Here is an 18,821-nt window from a genome sequence, read left to right as displayed (position 1 = left end):
ACATGGTCTTCTACTTCAAACTCCAACTTTCAATAGCGGGTATCTACATAACTTTTCTGCTGACTCTGAGCTGCACTGATTTTGTCTTTAATAAGTTGGACTTTATCATATGCCTGCTACACCAATTATGGCCCCAAAACTTGTCTTTCACCCATTTCATCCCAGTATAGTGGAGAACGATACCTTCTACCATATAATGCACTGATTTTGTCTCTAATAAGTTAGACTTTGTCATACACTTGCTGCACCAATTCTAGCCCCAAAACTTGTCTTTTACCCATTTCATCCCAGTATAGCGGGGAATGACACCTTCTACCATATAATGCCTTGTAAGGTGCCATCCTAATGCTAGTCTGGTAGCTGTTATTATATGCAAATTCAACCAACAACATAAACTGGATCCAATCACTCTCGACGTCCAGCACACATGCCCTTAGCATATCCTCTAGTATCTAGATCATCCTCTTTGTCTGCCCATTAGTCTGAGGATGAAAGGTTGTGCTGAATGATAACTGAGACCCCAAAGCTTCCTGCAAACTCCTCCAAAATCGTGACATGAAATGTGGGTCTCGGTCTAAAACTATAGATAGTGGCACTCCATGGTGTCGAACTACCTCCTAAATGTACAACTCTGCCAGCCTGTTCATAGAGTTGACTTTAATAAGGAGAAAGTGGGCAGTCTTCATCAATTGGTCTACAACTACCCAAATGGAATCCTATCCATGCAGCACCGGCGGTAACCCCGTAATGAAATCCATAGATATATGATCCCACTTCCATTCAGGGATATGGAGTGGCTACAATTGTCCCACCGGTCTTTGGTGCTCAGCCTTTACCTGCTAGCATGTCAAACATTGCTCCAAAAACTCGGTTATCTCCCTTTTCATGTCGCTCCACCAGAATGACTCTCGAAGGTCCCAATACGTCCTAGTGCTGCCAAGATGCACTGTGTAAAGGGATCTATGTGCCTCCTTTAAGATAGCCTTTATAATCTCAGCATCTGTAGGTACGCATAATCTGGCACAGAACCTTAGAGCTCCATCATCTGAAATACTAAACTCCTCTCCCTGTTTGTCTTGCACTTTATCTGTAGTAACCCAAACTAAAAAAAAATCTTGGAGGAGATATTTTTAGATTACTTAAGGGCTAAGTTATGTTTATTATATAACACACACACACACACACACACACTCTCTCTCTCTCTCTCTCTCTCTCTCTCTCTCTCTCTCTCTCTCTTTAAGATCTCGGGCAGCTCTTTGCCCGAACGATCCAACGTTACTACATGGATAAGCGGGTGAATCTCTACAAGTCCTATGGAGTAGAATCTCGATTTTAGGATATACATATTTTTACCCCGAAGTTTAGGTAAGGATCGCAACGAACGCAGTGACTTGTAGATCTATACTAAATAGGGTGATGTTTACGTATGATCTTTTGATTTTAGGATTTAGGAATCCATGTGGCTGTTTCAAGCCATTTGGAGTCGTGTTTTGGTATTCGAGAACAGGTAAGGGGATTTGTTTATTTTAGTTATTTTTAAAATCTGATCTGGTAGAACTGTAGGTTATGTTTATATGGATGTTTTGGTTGCTTGTTTTGAAAATTTCACGAGGTGAGATTGTTGGTTTTTTGGGTGTGTAGTTTTTGGAAAATTAGGATTTCGAGTATCATCTTCATTTCTTTTGGAAAATCGTTTATTTGAATAAAGCTAAAGTATAGAGATGACCATACCTTTATTTTATGTTAAACTGTATTTCCAGATCAATTATCATATGATTGTTTAATTATCCAAATAGGTGTGGTAGGAGAGGCTATTTTGTGATGATTGAGTTATAATGTGTTTGAAATGAAATATCGGAATTGGAGTTCCAAACTATTTTTAGGAATGATGGTTCCTGACATGCTGATTTCATTACCATGGAGTCAATAATGACATACTGATTTGATATGCGGGGTTGAGACATTCCGGGTTAATACCATGGGGTCATAAGACATGTCGGGTTAATACCGATGGTCATAAATTGCCAGTTTATGCCCAAGAGTGTGAAAACACTATATTTGTGCAGGTTCAATACCTTGGGGTCAATAATGACATACCAATTTGTTGGATAATATCAAGGGTTGTGGAATGCTGATTCAATACCGTGGGTCAATAATGACATGCTGGTTTGCTAGATTATGGTTACTAAAATGCCAATTCAATATCGTGGGGTCAATAATGACATGTCGGTTTGTCGAATTATGGTTACTAAAACGCCGGTTCAATACCATGGTGTCAAAACGACATGCCGATTTGCCGAATAATATCAAGGCTTGTGGAATGCCAGTTCAATACCATGGGTCAATAATGACATGCTGATTTGCAAAATTATACCGATGATTGTGAAATATACTGGAACTGTTTATGAAAATACTAGAAATATGAAATTCTTTGTTTCTTTTTGGAATTACACTCATGAGCCCACACAATGATATAACTTGATTCTCCCTTACTGAGAAGCGTCTCACCCCAATCATACAAATCTGTTTCAGGTCCTTCAGGTAGCTGGACCTAGCGTTCTAAAAGGTTTTAGAGCGTAGTATTCTGTTAGTTTTTGTAAGTACTGTTTTGAGTATTGAACTATAGCCAGGATGTCATTTTGGATTATATTGGATACCTTGAGTTGATTTTTTTATATTATGACATACTTAGTACTCTAGTATGAATGAATGTAATAGGTTGAAATATGTTCTGTTGCATGTATTTAGTGGTTGTGAGTAGGGACGAGCCCTATTGGGTTGAACCCTCATATTTTTGGTATCATGGATGTTTGTATAATACAGATACAGGTTAGGTTCTCAGATCACACCTTGGGGCCCACTTTCGAGCTTCGGGGTGTGATAACTTGGTATCAGAGCTAACCACGTTGTTAGGTCTTGTAGACTTAGTTAGGCTTGATTAGGTGAACATACCAGAGTATAGGAATGTAAGGAATGGGTAGATTAAGATATGGGTGGAGTAGGTCGAGGGTTGTCTTGTAGCTAGATAGGGATTCATTGATGGTTTTTTGTGTTTTTCATAGAATGACGATTTCAATAAAACCATGGTAAACCATTGATGGTTTCGTGTCGGTGCGATGAGGCAGACTTGGACCCGAGAGTTTAGATATTAACATTATTATTTTACAATGATTGTTTTAATTATGCTATGACATAGGAATACTAATATATTCTTATCCTGTTTTTAAAATGGAGCCCAAGGATAACAATTTGGACGGTAGCTCGAAGGGGACTTCGAGCGATGGGTCTCTTGCCGGGCCTCGAGGCTTGATTGAGTAGGTCTTGCGGGAGATTGGGTGGAGTGTTAGGGGACGGGAACATCCACCTACTGTCGAGAGTTGCACTATCGAGAAATTTACCCACATGAATCCTCTGACGTTCACTAGAGGATCTGACCCAATAGCTGGCGAGAACTGGGTGCAAAAGACGGAGAAGATATTAAAATTTCTACACTGCACCGACGAAAAGAGGGTTCTCTATGCTATATTTCAACTAGCAGGTCAAGCTAAGAGATGGTGGACGACTCTGAGTCTACTGGAGGAGTAGAGGACTGGGCCATTAGAGATGATGTGGAGCTGATTCAAAGAGGTATTCTTTGAGCGATACTTCCCAACTTCCACCAAAAACATGAAGGCGGATGAGTTCTTAAGTGTGACCTAGGGAACCTTGATGGTGTAGACATATGCGACCAGGTACATCGAGTTATCTCGTTTCGCTCTGTGTCTAATATCAAACGAGTGTGAGAGGACTCGAAGGTTCGAGAAGGATTTTAGGAAGGATATTCGTAAGCAGGTGGCAGACCTACAGATTCAAGAATTCACTGTATTGGTGGATAAAGCTGGTCTTCAGGAGGAAGTCGTAGTCTAGGATCAGAAAAAGAGGCTACAGCCTTTTGGTTCTCATACTAGTGCTCGTCAGGGGCAGTGGAAGAAGAATAACTATGGTGTTGGTAAATGACAGGAGGTGGAACCACAGGGTCCATAGGGGGATTCATCTCGCGCACGGTGTCCCAGGTGCCATAGGTGGCATGAGGGTGAGTGCCGGTCATTCATGGGTAATTGTCACCATTGTGGCAAAAGTCTGTCATGCACCGATGAGTGCTACGCCTGCACTGAATCAATACGGGGGAGGTAACTAGGCACCCCGGGGAAATTTGCAGAGAAACATGGCTCAGGCAAGAGTTTACTCGCTTACCCCTACCAATGCGGAGAACATGGGAGACATGGTGACAGGTTCCATGTTATTTCTTTTGAATAAAGTTGTTGTCTTATTTGATTTTAAAGCAACCCACTCCTTTATATCATAAAATTTTGTGAAATTGTCTGGGGTTGAAACCCAAGTGATGGATGCGTAATTTTCCGTGGCGACACCATCAGGGAGTATGGTGATATGTAGAAAGAAATTGGGAGATTATCCTATAGAAATTCAGGGAAGGATGCTACCGATGAATCTAGTGGTATTTGACATGTACAGGCTTGATATTATTCTAGGGATGGACTGATTATCCTCTAGTTTTGTTGTCATTGACTATAATCGCAAAGAGGTAGTGTTCAAACCTCCAGATGGACAGGAGTATAAGTTTGTGGGATCATGTGTGCGCTCAGCGCCACAAATTCTATTAGCAATACAGGCAAAAGGGTTACTCTTGGACAAGTGTTAAGGGTTCCTAGCATGTGCAAAGGAGCATCCGTGGGATGAGTTAAAGCTCAAGGATATCCAAGTGGTTAATGAACTCCAGGATGTATTCCCAGAAGACTTGCCTAGTTTACCACCTGATCGTGAGGTGGAGTTCACTATTGAATTGTTGCTAGGAAAGGTACCGATTTCTAAAGCTTTATATCGGATGGCTCCGGTAGAACTTAAAGAGTTCAAGGAGCAGTTGCAGAAACTACTGGATATAGGCTTTATCAGACCCAGTGTTTTGCCTTGGGGAGCTCCAGTGTTGTTCACAAAAAAGAAAAACGGGTCAATGAGGATGTGCATTGATTACTGGGAGATTAAAAAGGTAGCAGTTGAGAACAAATACTCATTGCCTTGTATAGATAATTTGTTTAACTAGTTGCAGGGAACATAGATCTTCTCTAAGATCAATCTACAGTTAAGGTATCATCGGTTCATGGAAGTAGTGGTTGACTGGGTGAAACCAAAAAGCATGTGGGAGGTTCAGAGTTTCCTAGGACTGGCAGGGTTATATCGTCGGTTCATGGAGGGATTCTCTAAGTTATCTAGCCCTCTAACACAGTTAACAAGGAAAGATGTGAAATTTGACCGAATGATGAGTGTGAACAAAGCTTCCAGGAGTTGAAAAACTATTTGGTCACTGCTCTAGTTTTGACCATCCCATATGGGGTGGTAGTTTTGTATTATATAACGACACATCTGTGAAGGGTTTGGGATGTGTGTTAAGGCAATAGGGGAAAGTGATTGCTTATGCTTCTCAGCAACTCAAGGAGTACAAGATGAATTATCCTACACATGATCTAGAGTTGGCGGTAGTGGTGTATGCATTGAAGATCCAGAGACACTACATATACTGCGAAAAGTGTGAGATCTTTACAGACCATAAGAGCCTTAATTACTTTTTCACACAAAAGGAGTTGAATATGAGGCAGAGGAGGTGGCTTGAGTTGATCAAGGACTACTATTGCACCATCAGTTATCTCCTAGGAAAGACTAACATGGTAGCTGATGCATTGAGTTTTAAGTCAAAGCATGTGTCAGTATCTACGGTGGTAGATCAACATCATATCAGAATAGATCTAGAAAGTATCAGCATAGAATTGGTGGGTGGTAATCACAGGGCACTATTTGTTAGCTTGGTGATATATCCAACATTGTTTGAGAGAATTAAAGCCGCGTAGGCCAATGGTGAGGAGTTAATGGAGGTTGAAGAGAAAGTGCAGAAGGGGTTGGAAGTAGATTTTAACATCTCTAATGATGGTGTATGAAGGTTTGGCACCAGGTTGTACATTCCAAATGACGAGGAGATAAAGAGGACGATTCTAGAGGAGGCATATCGTTCTTTGTATATGGTACATCCGGGTAATACGAAGATATATCGGGATCTTCGTGAATCCTTTTGGTGAAGTGGCATGAAAAGTGAGATTGCTTGATTTTTGGAGAAATTTCTGATGTGTCAGCAAGCGAAGGCTGAGCATTAGAGGCTGGCAGGGCCATTGTAGCCATTGAGTATTCTTGAGTGGAAATTGGAGCAAATCTGCATGGACTTTGTTACAGGGTTACCACCAAAACTTCACGGGCAGAATGCGATCTGGGTGATTGTCGATAGGTTGATTAAGACTACTCACTTTGTTTTGATGAAGGTTAACTACTCCTTGAATAGGTTAGCAGAGTTATACAATCAGGAGATAGTCAGAATTCATGGAGTACCTGTATCCATTGTTTTAGATTGAGATCCAAGATTCACTTCTCAGTTCTGGAAAAGTTTGCAGGAAGCACTGGGGACTAGGCTTACTTTCAGTATGAAATTTCACTCTTAGACTGATGGATAGTTGGAAAGGATGATTTAGATTTTGGAGGATATGTTACGGACTTGTGTGTTGGACTTCGATAGTTGTTGGATACGGTTTCTATCATTTGTGGAGTTTGCCTAAAACAATAGCTTCCAAACTAGTATCGAGATGGCACCATTTGAGGCATTGTATGGTCGGAGGTGTCGATCTCCTATGTACTGGGATGAGGTTGGTGAATGACAAATTTTGGGACCCGAACTCATACAACAGACTTCTGAGAAGGTTAAATTGATCAGGGATAGAATTAAAACAGCCCAAAGTCGGCAGAAGAGTTATGCGGATGTTCATTGTTAGGACTTAGATTTTGAGGTAGGGGGTAAGATATTCCTGAGGATCGCTCTGATGAAGGGGGTGATAAGGTTTGGTAGGAAGGGCAAGTTGAGCCCTAGATATGTCAGGCCATTCGAGATTCTGGAGAGAGTCGGTCCGGTGGCCGACAGGATAGCATTACCCCCAACATTGTCTAGGATTCACGACGTGTTCCACATTTCCATGCGTAGACTGTTTGTTCCTGATCCTTCGCATGTGATCAACTATGAATTCTTGGAGCTTGGGGACATTTTAGCATATGATGAAATACCGGTTCAGATTCTAGACCTTAAGGAACAGGAGCTACATACTAAGAAGATTCCGTTTGTGAAGGTACTTTGGCATAATCATGCAATCAAGGAAGCTTCATGGGAGTTAGAGTCAGAGATACATAAGAAGTATCCTCAGTTATTCAGAGATGCTTAGATTTATATAGGTAAGTAGAGTGGTAAGTAAGTGGTTTTTTTGGTCTCTTGGAGAGCTTGTATTTGTAATCTCCCATGACGTTATGTGTAACCACTGTATTCCTCCACCATAAGAGAGGGCAGGTAATAAATTTGGTATGGGGTTGCTATGCGGGTGGCCACCAGCTCTTCCTAGAGACAGAGCAGTTAGAGTTTAGACCATGTGATAGAAATAGTTAGCAAATTTCGAGGACAAAATTTCATAAGGAGAGGAGATTGTAGTAACCCAAACAAAAGAAATCTTGGAGGAGATATTTTTAGATTACTTAAGGGCTAAGTTATGTTTATTATATAACTCTCTCTCTCCCTCTAAACCGCGAATTCAGAATTCACTCTATGTCTAAGATCTTGGGTGGCTCATTACCCGAATTAACGATCCAATGTTACTACGTGGATCAGTGAGTGAATCTCTACAAGTCCTACGAAGTAGAATCTCGATTTGAGGATTTCCAAGTTTTTACCCCGAAGTTGAGGCAAGGGTCAAAACGAGTCTAGTTACTTGTAGATCTGTACTATATAGGGTGATGTTGACGTATGGTCTTTCGGTTTGAGGATTTGGGAATTCGTGTGACCGTTTCAAGCCATTTGGAGTCGTGTTTCGATATTCCGGAACAGGTAAGGGGATTTGTTTATATCAATTATTTTTAAAATCAGATCCGGTAGAACTGTAGGTTATGTTTATACGAATGTTTTGGTTACTTGTTTGGAAAATTTCACCGGGTGAGATTGACGGTTTTTTGGGTGTGCAGTTTTTGGGAAAATTAGGGTTTCGAGTATTGTCTTCGTTTCTTTTGGAAAATCGTTTATTTGAATTAAACTAAAGTATAGAGATGACCGTACCTTTATTTTATGTTAAACTGTATTTATGGATCAATTATCATATGATGATTTTAATTATCCAAATAGGTGTGGCAGGAGAGGATATTTTGTGATGATTGAGTTGTGATGTGTTTGAAATGAAATATAGGAACTAGAGTTCCAAACTATTTTTAGAAATGGTGGTTACTGACAAGTCGGTTTCATTATCGTGGGGTCGTGACATTCCGGGTTAATACCGTGGGGTCGTAAGACATGCCAGATTAATACCGATGGTCATAAATTACCGATTTATGCCGAAGAGTGGGAAAATACTAGATTTGTGCTAGCTCAATATCGTGGGGTCAATAATGACATGTGATTTTTTGGATAATATCGAGGGTTATGGAATGTCAGTTGAATACCGTGGGTCAATAATAACATGCCGGTTTGCCAAATTATGGTTACTAAAATGCCGGTTCAATACCGTGGGATCAATAATGACATGCCAATTTGTGGGATAATATCGAGGGTTGTGGAACACCGGTTCAATACCATGGCTCAATAATGACATGCTAGTTTTGCGGATTATGGTTATTAAAATGCAGGTTCAATACCATGGGATCAATAATGACATGCCGATTTTCCAGATAATATCGAGGGTTATGGAATACCAGTTCAATACTGTGGGTCAATAATGACATGCCGATTTACCGGATTATACTGATGATTGTGAAATATACTGCAGCTGCTTGTGAAAATACTTGAAATGCGAAATGCTTTGTTTCTTATTGGAATAACACTCATGTGCTTACACACTGATATAACCTGATTCTCCTTTAGTGAGAAGTGTCTCATCCCAATTATACAAATCTGTTTTAGGTCTTTTAGGTAGCCGGACCTAGCGTTCTAGAGGGTTTAAGAGCGTAGTATTTTGTTAGTTTTTGTAAGTATTGTTGTGAGTACTGAACTGTAGCCGAGATGTCATTTTGGATTATGTTGGATACCTTGGGTTGATGTTTTGTATTATGACAAACTTAGTACTCTGGTATAAATCAATGTAATAGGTTGAAATATGTTCCACTGCGTTATTCATGTGAATAGTGGTTGTGAGTAGGGTATCCGTGAGCCCTATTGGGTTGAAACCTCATATTTATTGGTATCATGGATGTTTTTATGATACAAATACATGTTAGGTTCTCATATCACACCCTGGGGCCCACTTTCGGGGTTCAGGGCATGATATTATACATCAACTCTACTAATTTTGTGGCATTCCTCTAAGAAGCTTTAATCTTTTCTTGCAGGGTAGGCTGTAGTACCAAGTTGGCAATGAATTCCTGATGATCACCCTCTACCAACTCCACACCAAGCCTCTCCAAATCCATCTAGATCAGATGCTGGATAGTCACTGCTGTCAATGCTGCTCCCACTGATTTTTGGCTCAGAGCATCAGCCACAACATTTGCTTTCCTTGGGTGGTAGCTGATAGTGCAATCATAGTCTTTAATGAACTCTAGTCATCTCCTTTGCCTCATATTCAATTCTTTATGGGTGAAGAAATACTTCAAACTTTTATGGTCAGTGAAGATCTCACACTTCCCACCATACAGATAATGCCTCAAGAACTTTAGGGTATACACCACTATAGCTAACTCCAAATCATGTACTGAGTAGTTCTTTTCATGTTCTTTAAGTTGCCGAGAAGCGTATGCAATAACCCCCCCATGCTGCATCAACACATACCTGAGTCCCTTTTAAGATGCATCACTGTATATAAAAAATCCATCCTCTTCTAATGAAATAGATAATATCGGTGCAGTGACCAACCATTGCTTCAACTCCTGAAAGCTCTGCTCACAATCGTCGGTCCATTCAAACTTTACATTTTTCCTCGTGAGTCAGGTTAGTGGACCAGATAATCTAGGAAAACCATCAACAAAATACCGGTAGTACCTTGTTAGACCTAGGAAACTCTTGATCTCCTGTATGTTCCCCGGTCTCACCTAATTCACCACTGCTTCTATCTTGCTTGGATTTATTGATATGCTATCCCTAAAGATAACATGCCCAAGAAAGGTGACCTGCCTCAACTAGAATTCACATCCTTAAACTTGGCGAACAACTTCTTTTCTCTCAACACCTGCAATACCAGCCTCAAATGATCCTCATGCTCCTCAAAACTCTTTGAATAAACAAGTATATCATCTATAAAGACCACAACAAACTAGTCCAAGTACTAATGGAATACCTGATTCATCAGATCCATAAATGCTCTGGGTGCATTAGTCAGACCAAACGACATAACTAGAAACTCGTAGTGACCATATCTGGTCCTGAATGTTGTCTTCAGAACATCCTCAACTTTAATTTTCATCTAATGGTATGTCGACCGAAGGTCAATCCTGGGTCCTCTGAAGCTGATCAAATAAGTCATCGATTCTAGGAAGAGGGTACTTAATTTTGATCATAATTTTATTTATCTTCCTATAATCAATGCACATCCTCATAGTCCCGTCTTTTTTTTTTTTCACAAACAGAACTGACGCTCCCTAAGGTGACATGCTAGGCCTGATAAACCCTTTATTCAACAACTCCTGCAACTGGTCATTCAATTCCTTCAGTTCAACTGAAGCCATCCTATAGGATGCTTTAAATATCGGTACTAACCCTAGAAGTAGATCCACGGTAAACTCAATCTCTTGATCTAGTGGTAAACTAGGTAACTCTTCTGGAAATACATCTATAAATTCTCTGACTACTGGAATATCAGCAAGCTTTAATTCTCCTTCTAGCACCTCCTTTACATAAGCTACATACCCTTAACAGCCATCCTGAAGCAACCTCCTCGCCTAAATAGCTGAAACTAACTATGGCCAGGTGTGTACACATGATCCCACAAATTTGAATTCTTGCTCTCCCGGTGTTCTAAAGATCACCTTTTCTTCCTTTTTGTGGCAATCAATGCTGGCATAGTTAGCTGCCATCTAGTCCATACCCAACATTATATCAAACCCCTGCATGTCTAATATCACGAGATCGGCTGGTAATATTTTCTCCTGAATGCCCACTAGATAGTTTATAAGCACCCTTCTACACCTCACTACTGATCCAATCGGCGTGGCTACTAGAAACTCAACATCTAACAATTGTATCTAAACCCTAGATAATTTAACATACCCCAATGATACGAAAGAATGGGTGGCACCTAAGTCAAATAAAACAACAACTTTATATGATAATGCAATAAGAATACCTGTCACAACGTCACCTGCAGCCTCGGCGTCACCTGGAGTCAATGCAAAAATCCTCACCAGGGCTTTGTTCCTCTGTTGGCCTCCATGAGGTGTCTGGTGACCTCCCTGGAATGGTCTTTAAGCTAGTGCATGAGTTGAAGGTCCCTGATATGCTTGTGCCATATGACCAGGTTTCCTACATCGATAGCAAACGTTCTCTCCCATTCGGCATTCACCCATACGTCTCCGGCCACAGCTTACCCTAAAAACCACGATGTCTCATCATCTGCCTCATGCCTCCGCTATACCAATCTTCCCTCCATGGGTTCTCGACTGGTACCCACTTGAAATCTCGAAGGTGTGGGCCTCTTTCTCTGGCTTGGTGTTCCCACATCCCTCTAATTGCTCTCCTATGCTACTGTGGCCCTATCTACTAGTTCATAGAAGTCCTGCACCTTTATAACTGCCACTTGTTTAAAGATTTCCTATCTGAAGCCTTTCTCAAACATCCTTGCCTTCTTAGCCTCATCAGGTACAATGTGAGAAGCAAAACATGATAGCTCGATGAATTTCGCAGCATACTGCTTAACCGTGAGATTTCCTTGAGTCAAATTCAGAAATCTGCTACCTTAACCTCTCTGACGGTGGTAGGAAAATAACGATCCAAAAAAATTTCTTTAAATTGGCTCCAAGATATGATTGCCGGTACGAGTCTCTGTTCCTCTAGCAATTTCATGGTTATCCACCATCTCTCAGCCTCACCTACCAATTTATAGGTGACATATAGGACCCTCTAATCATCCATACAACGCAGCACCGTGAGTATTTTCTCCATCTTTTCCACCCAATTTTCAGCAACTGCAGGGTTGGCTCCCTCTGAGAATGTCGGAGGACCCATTTTGGTGAACTTATCTATCGTACAACCCTGATCTAAAGATGGGCCTCCCCGCTCCTTGGAGTTCCATGCAATCTTAGCCATAGCCTACTGGGCTACGATGTGCAAAACAGCATCAGAATCCCCACTGCCCATACAAGAAGGCCTTGCACCATCTTCACCGCTAGTATGAGCACTGCTATTTCCTGGATCCATCCTACAATAACACCAAAATAATTTGAGAATCTATACCTCATAACACTATTCTTACATAAATCTAACTAAGATATCCTCATGCCACTTATTTCTAATTTAAGGTTCAGTCCTACCATCTTGAAATAAAAACCAACGATAGTTTACTATGATTTTCCTAGAATCGTCACCCAAAGAAAATCACAGAAACCACCCAAAGTTCCTACCACCAAAATGCGAGACGAAACCCTAAATTCGCACCTTAACTTCCCAACATTAACTCACTGAAATTATGATCTATCCCAATTTCCATCCTCTCCCGGATCTATTCCTATACTCTGGTATTGTTCTTTGGTGTACACTATAGTCTACAGAACCTAGCAACCTAGGCTCCGATACCAAGTTGTAATGACCTAGAAATTCATACCATTTATATATATATAGACTGTAAAATTATATTACTCTGATACCCCTTGTAAAATCTACTATAATGTCTCAGTCCCAGAGTGGACACCGAGAATTCCTGTACATAGAAACAAAACACCTATGCAGTGGAAAACATAAATTACATCACTATAATTACAATATCATAGTTTCAGTAGTTTCCAAACATAAATACACATCTATGAAAAATCATCCACCAAATCCCCTAGGAACTACTCAAAAATACATTGCTCAAAATAACTTACCCTACAGACAGGGCAGTATAAGGGTCTCCTCTGTCACCGAGCCTGATCTGCTCGTCTAACTGGATCACCTGAAATGTTTATAAATATTGGGATGAGACAACTCTCAGTAAGATAAAATATGTTATTACCAATGTGTGGCAAATGAGTCTACGTAAGCAATATATTTATTAATCAGGTTGTAACTGGGATAACATTTAAAGATAAGATACAACATAACTCACACTTATGTCACTTAAAGTACAAGTGTTTATTAAATTTCTACTTAATCATAATTTTAGCTACTATATATATATACTTTTTGTTTTCTGAAAATCTATATACATATACATAACTGTGAAAACTTCCCTGGATGGATAATTGTATGTCATGATTTAACCCCTCATAACAAGGTTGTGCAGTCTGTGGGCTGAACTTAACACTGACTGTGTGATACCCCATGGAAGAAAGACTCAAAAGGATTAGATGTTACTACCCATATCAACAAGGTGCACCTTTCTTTTCGAGAGCCTTCCCATAAGAACTCCACAGTTAAGCGTGCTTGGCTTGGAGTAATCTTGGGGTGGGTGACCTTTGGGGAAGTTTTCTCAAGAATTGTGTGAATGAGGACAAAACACACTGAAAAGGAAACGTGTTGGTCTCTAGGGCCAGTCATTAGTTCGATAAGACCCGCCCCCTATGTCACGACGCGAGAAGGGATGTGGAGAGTAGGATGGGCGGACCAAGATGGGGTGTTATAGGCTGGCCTACCAAGATAAGTCAACTGAAAACCTTTGTTGTTAGATTGGCCGCCTTAACTTGGACTACCAGGGAGTCTTCATTTCTACCAAGGAACAATCGACTACTCATAAATTCCACACTCTATCTGAGATGTGTGATTGCACTCTGAACTATAATAGTTACAGTACTATGCTCTGTAATCTGATATGGTCCATGAGGGTCCGATACTATATAATACTATTATATATATTACTATTTTACCATGATTCTGTAATAAACTGTGTTAACCATAACGCTATAATAAACTGATCTGTATAAGTTGCAATATCTGTATGTTATGGTTCTGTAATATTCGTTTATCATGGTTTTATAATCTGAATATCATGGTACTGTGAAAACTGTATATCATAGTTTTGTATAACCATGTAAACTATAATTTTGTAAAACACTATATAGCCATAGCTTTGTAAATAAAACTGTATAATCTATATATCATGATTCTGTAAAAACTATATAATCGTTGTTCTGTAAAAGTTGTGTAGAATTCTGTACTATACCAATATTCTTATGCCATATAATAATTAAAACTCATTAAATATAATTTGTAAAACTGTATAATTTCTTACTGAATTATTCAAAATCTTACTCTGGAAACCCATAATCATATACTATATTTTACTGGTTAAAATCTCTAATTTAACTGGCATAACATATTTCTCTCGCCTAACTGACTGGGTGGTCTGACTCCAACTCTATCCTCATGCCCATAGCGTATCAAACTTTGAATCTTGAAATGATGTATATTTCCTAATTCAATTAACTCGAACTCAAAAAAATAACTATACTCTTATTTCCCCAGACTCACATATCTCATTTTATCCATGAAATTCTAAACCATTAACTATTTATCAACTTTACCCGAGTTCCTAAGGAAACACCCGCAGGGATCCTCAACCCATGCTTGCAGTGTTCAAAACTCCAAACCCTGAAACCATATCAACCCTAGTTTAATCAACTCAAACTCCAGTATATTAACATCTAATACATTTCCTAAGCCCAGAAATACCTAATAACTATGAAAAACTTAAAATAACTCACTTACCCTGATTTTGGGATGGTGTTGTAGAACTCCAAACCAACAATCTGCTCTAGCAATCTTGCAGAGAATCTCCCCACAAACCTCATGGTAGTTCCGGATTGTCAAACCGAGCTTTAATGAAGTGACAATCGTAGAGAGAAGGTTTCTAGGCCGAATTTTAGGGAGAGAATGAGAGAGGGACTGTTTTCTCTCGCCAAAAACTAATTTTCACGTATATATAGATGGCTGACCACGTGGCTTCGTCAACGAGACACGTGGCCTCGTCTACGAACCCAAGAAGGGATTTCATTGATGAAGGTAGCAAGTTTGTCAACGAACCATTTAGACATGAAATTCCCCTCTCGGTATCTCTTTGTCAAAGAAACATAGGTACTCATCCACAAACCATACAAGTAAGTTTGTCGACGAAAGCTAGGGGTTTGTGGATGAACCCTGACCATTTAACTCCCTTTTTTCTTATTATTATTTAGTTACTATTATTTTTTTAGGTCTCTACTAGCCTTGTCAGGCGAACCCAATTTTACTCCTGTGTTTGTTATCATAAAAAAGGGGGAAATTGTTGACTTTTTAAGACCGATCCTTATTTTTATTATGGAAAACCACAGTATCTCACTTGTGTACTAAGTGTTTGAATAGGTGTATATCTCTTTAAGCACAAGTGATGGATACCATATGAAAGTTGTAAAGGGATGTAAATGATCATATCTCAGTGTATTTTATGGGATTGGAAAGGAACAAAGCATGAAGTCTTTGTTTTATTTTTTGGTTGTAATAATAACTTAGCGTTGTATGTGCATGCATGTTCATGTGATTTAAATTGAAGCTCAAATGACCTTAGATTGACCATAGGACTTCCAAGTAACATGAAAAACCTTTTTCATAAAATTCCTAACTTATACAAAGGTTTTAAAAAGGTTTTGAAGTTAAAAGAAGGCAAAAAGATTAATTTTTACAAAGGGGTCAGTCAACTGACGAGTCGACCGAAGCGATTTTTTCAACCAAATCGTTCTCATATTGAGAAGTATTCAACATGAAAGTTTTGGGATTCTCTATTAGTTTTATGTTGATCCCAAAAAAGATCAAATTGGAGTTATATAGAGAATGGTATGCCTAAAACACTAAAAGGTGTCCGTAACAAAAAAACTCCCTTCATGTTTCTTCCATATCATTGATAAGCGTGTTTATCCATACATAACTTCTTATCTTAAAATGTGTTCAACTTAAAAGTTATGGGATTTTTTATTAGATTTCTATTGATACCAAGAAAGTTCAATTTGGATTTTTATAGAAAAAGTTATGGTTAAAACACTGAAGGGTGTCAACATAGAAAACCCGGGAACAGCTGACCAAACCTCGTGTGTTTGAAGCATCAATTGACTTAGGCTTGCCCACAGCTAACCGAACCTTGCTTTTTTGAACACTTAGCCAACCGAGGCTTGAGCTCAGTCGATTGACCTTCTCAGGAAAGCGTCCCAATGGCCATAAAATGGCTAGAGTTCAAAATAAATATTATTTTCTCACCCCTAACAGCTATATAACGGCTAGAAATGACTTTTAGCCCATAAATACATGTCCAAACACTTGTAAAATGTTAGAGAAACTCTTTGGAAGCATATTTACACATTCTTTGTTTCTCTCTCCATTTTTATACCCTGGTATGTTTCAATTTCTCTATTTATCCTACTTTTCTTGAAAATCTTTTTGAAGAAAAATATTTTTCGGGTTTTATTTGAAAAGGCTCAAGCATGTATATTGTTTCATATGTATATTGGTTGGATGCCTTGTTGGTCAAATGGTTTTTAAAGATCAAATTTCTCCCACTTTTTATTTGAAAAATATTTTTGGAGAAATTTCTTTTTGGCTATTCAAGAAAGGCTTAAGCTTGAGCATATATTTACATACATATATATTGCTTGAAAGCCTTCTAGCTATTCATTTTAAAGGTCGATTGTTTTAAAAGGAAAGCCTCTCCTATTCTTTTATTTGAAAATATTTTTGGAGAATATTTTTGGAATTAGTTCAAGAATGCTTTGAGCATATATATTCATTGATATATATATATATATATATATATATATATATATATATATATATACATATGTATATGTATATATATTGTGCTTGTGAAAGCTTGTTGACAATGACTTGATCTAATATTCACTTTCATATATTTTGTTCAGAAGTCTTATTTAATATAAATTTTCAAAAGGTCATTTTGTTCAAAAGAAAATCATTTTTCATACTCTCACCGATTTACTTGAAATATATATATATATATATATATATATATATTAGGAGGATTTTTTATTTACTCTACTGAGCTTTATTTCATAGATCATATAATAGTGCATTAGATCTTAAATATGTACATTTCTGCTTATTTAAGAAGTACTTCTTTGTACAAAAATTTATTTTTCATTTTATTGTATTCCCGATGTGTGATCGTTGGAAGAGGGGCACCATCCTGTAAGGTGTAGGTTTTTGCATTGCCCGTAAAGTGTGGCATTGGATTGGTTCGGACCTGATTATGAGAACTAGGAGCACCGTCCTATAAGGTGTATTTGTAAAGGTTGGGGTCAACCCTATAATGTGAGCTGGTTCCTCGCACAGTAGGGAGAGGAGGGTTTAATTGGTGATACTCCACCCATTAAGCGAGCACTTAGTGGAATCCTCTTACTTGTTAGCTTGATACGAGGGCGTAGACAGGATTGACTGAGCCCTGATAGCAAATATTGTATCTACTCTATGTCTCACTCTTTATCTCATTTACTTTCTGCACTTAAATTTTCATATGTATATGTTGGCTTATTTACTGTTATAACTATTTGCATGCACACATTTATTTTAAATGAGATATGTTCCACGTGTATGTTTGTTTTCATTGCTTAAATTATTCTACATACACATATGTACTTTGAATGGGATATGATTTGTAGTGAATAGGAAGAATATTTAAATTAGCCAAAAAGTTTTAAAATCCAATTCACCCCCTTCTTATGATCACACCAATTTCAACAATCCGTCCTTAAGTACTGAGTGGTATACTATTTACTTAGATTCGCCAACTATGTACCGATGACCGATTTAACATTAACTATACTAAACATCTCATACACCTAATCCACAAACCATCCTAAGATAACCACAATCTCCATATAGTTTTGTCCACACAGCCACCCTGAGATATCACCAATCTCTCTGCAACTATGACCATAAAGTGACCCTAAGATAATCTCAATCTCCCTGTAACTTTATCCTTGTGAATCTCCAACCCAAAAAAATACACTTGGCAGCACCCAAAACCTTCATGTCAGCTTCCTTTCTCAACAGAGTCCCCAACTGATTTACCTTAGTTGGAACATTCCTAGCAATATGCATGTCACTCACATAAAATAACTGAATAATTGTCCACTTGCAACCTATCTCCCTCTCCCCCTCTGCGAGCACCACCAACACTCATGTTTGATCCTTATATAGTAACTTCATCTCCTCCACCATGGGACCTATCCATCTACTCTTCTCTTGGTCATGCACTGCCTTTTGAATGGTAGTAGGATCCTTCATAGTAGTAATGGATGCATAAGACATCAAATCTTTATACCTAGGAGGTGGCCTGATATTACTTTTGAGTCCATTGTGATCCTACTAGTCTCCCGAGCCTGAACTCCCTACATTATGATCAATGTCGTCTCTGCCCAAATTTTGTAACTCCACCCACATCACAATCTTCTTTCTGCTCCATTTTATCCTGTTATACCGTAGGTCTCCTAAGCTAGAACTCCTTGCCCTTACGTCCCGAGTCTCCAACTCCACATGCACAACATGCTTATTGCTACTACTGCAACTTTCTAAAACTCGTTTCTCTTTATCTACC

The sequence above is a fragment of the Malania oleifera genome, chromosome 1 (assembly GCF_029873635.1).
Source record: "Malania oleifera isolate guangnan ecotype guangnan chromosome 1, ASM2987363v1, whole genome shotgun sequence".
Classification (NCBI taxonomy): Eukaryota; Viridiplantae; Streptophyta; class Magnoliopsida; order Santalales; family Ximeniaceae; genus Malania; species Malania oleifera.
The sequence above is the reverse complement of the archived record's forward strand: the minus strand, read 5'-3'. Positions refer to the sequence as shown.